The sequence below is a fragment of the Zingiber officinale genome, chromosome 3B, assembly GCF_018446385.1.
Source record: "Zingiber officinale cultivar Zhangliang chromosome 3B, Zo_v1.1, whole genome shotgun sequence".
In the NCBI taxonomy this organism is placed as follows: Eukaryota; Viridiplantae; Streptophyta; class Magnoliopsida; order Zingiberales; family Zingiberaceae; genus Zingiber; species Zingiber officinale.
This window is the reverse complement of record NC_055991.1, coordinates 97,030,815-97,032,767: the sequence shown is the minus strand read 5'-3', so window position 1 is coordinate 97,032,767 and position 1,953 is coordinate 97,030,815. Positions and strand designations below refer to the sequence as shown.

General features: G+C 38.8%; 1 non-coding gene across 1 annotated transcript; it reads right to left on the bottom strand.

Annotated features, from left to right (window-relative positions):
* Positions 1-441: 441 nt before the first annotated feature.
* On the bottom strand, positions 442-547 carry LOC121968928. The gene has a single exon (XR_006108441.1). It is a non-coding gene; the product is annotated as a small nucleolar RNA R71 (small nucleolar RNA).
* Positions 548-1,953: the final 1,406 nt, after the last annotated feature.

Sequence of the window (1,953 nt, the reverse complement as noted above, 5' to 3'; positions counted from 1 at the left end):
AGATTGACAGAACTTTCCATAAAAGAAGAATTCTTCAAAGGCAAATTGAAGAACAGGAACATTTGAACATGGCGAATAGACCACTCAAGGATTATGCAGCACCTTATGCAAGAGGTTTTCGATCTATTATTTCCAGACCTTCAGTGGAAGCTAATAACTTTGAGATCAAACCCGCAATTATATCTATGGTGCAGCAGAACCAATTTGGTGGAGGACTTCATGAAGACCCCAATCAACACTTAGAGGTCTTTTATGAAATATGTGGTACCATGAAAATGAATGGAATTCCTTCAGAAGCAGTTAGATTATTATTATTTGGGTTTTCTTTAAGAGATAGGGCAAAGCAATGGCTGAATTCTTTGGCCCCTAATAGCATCACCACTTGGGAGCAGTGTGAGCAACAGTTTCTTGATAAATTCTATCCACCAAGCAAAACAGCTCATATGAGGAATTTAATTGCAAGCTTCAAGCAAACTGACTCAGAATCTCTTTCTGAAGCATGGGATAGATATAATAGTATGCTCAGACAATGCCCACATCATGGGTTAGAAAGATGGTTAGTGTTGCACACTTTTTATAATGGTATCAACTATCATACCAAAGTGTCCCTTGATTCAGCTGCTGGAGGGGCACTTATGAACAAAAGTTTAGATGAAGCTGAAGAAATTATTGACAGTGTAGCACAAAATCATCATCAATGGGCAAATGAAAGAAGTGGTGGCTATTCTTCTATAAACCCAACAATTAAAGCATCAGGGAAGTTTGATGTAGATGCGGTCACTCTTTTGTCTGCAAAATTGGACGCTCTTACAAAGAAATTTGAGAATATGGGGACTAGTGCTAATATGGCCAATGCTATTAGTACATCTTGTGAAGTATGTGGGAGTTCAGAGCACTCAAATGACTCATGTCCATTGGGAGCTACCACTGCACAAATCAATCAATTGGAACAATGTGATGCAATCATGAGTTACAATCAAAGGCAGAACAACCCATACTCAAATACTTATAACCCTGGATGGAAGAGCCATCCCAATTTTTCTTACAGAAATAATCAAGATCAAGGACCATCTATGGGGGCAAGACCAAATTTTCAAGCTGGGCAACAAAATTTTCAACATCTATCTGCTCAAGGCTTACCAAAGTCAAATATTGAAAAGATGCTTGAAGAAATTATCTCAGGTCAGAATGAAATGAAGCAAGATTTAGCAAAGCTCATTCAGAGAATGGATAATTCTGAAAAGCATCAAAAGATCCAGGATATTCAAATTGCCCAACTAGCTTCCTCATCATCCAGAGCACCAGGACAACTTCCAGGAAAACCTGATGTGAATCCTATGGAGCATTGCAATAGAATTGAGCTTAGGAGCGGACGGACCTTGGGAGACTCCCAAGTGACTGCTCCAAAAGGGATACAAAAAGAAGAAGAGCTTTCTCCTCTTATACCAAATCAGATTCAAGCTAATGAGGAGAGTACCATTGAGGTTGAAGAGACTCTTCCACTGAACCATCAGAGCAAAGCTGTCCCTTTTCCTCAGAGACTTACAATGCTCAAGAAAGATGAAGAATTTGGCAAGTTTTTAGAAAAAGTTAAGGAAATTTGTGTAGAGGTACCTCTTATTGATGCTATTCTTCAAATGCCTAGATTTGCCAAATTCCTGAAGGATCTCATGTCAAACAAGAGAAGAAGAGGAGAGGTTGAGACAATTGCGCTTAGTGAGGAATGTAGTGCTATTTTGGAGAAGAACACTTCCCCAAAACTAAAGGACCCAGGGAGCTTTTATATTCCTTGCAACATAGGAAAATATTTTTTTGAAAAAGCTTTTTGTGATTTGGGGCAAGTGTTAGCCTCATTCCCTATTCAATTTGTAATAAATTAGGTCTCAAAAACATTAAACTTACTACTATGGCACTTCAACTTGCCGATCATTCCTGCAGGTACCCTTTGGGTAT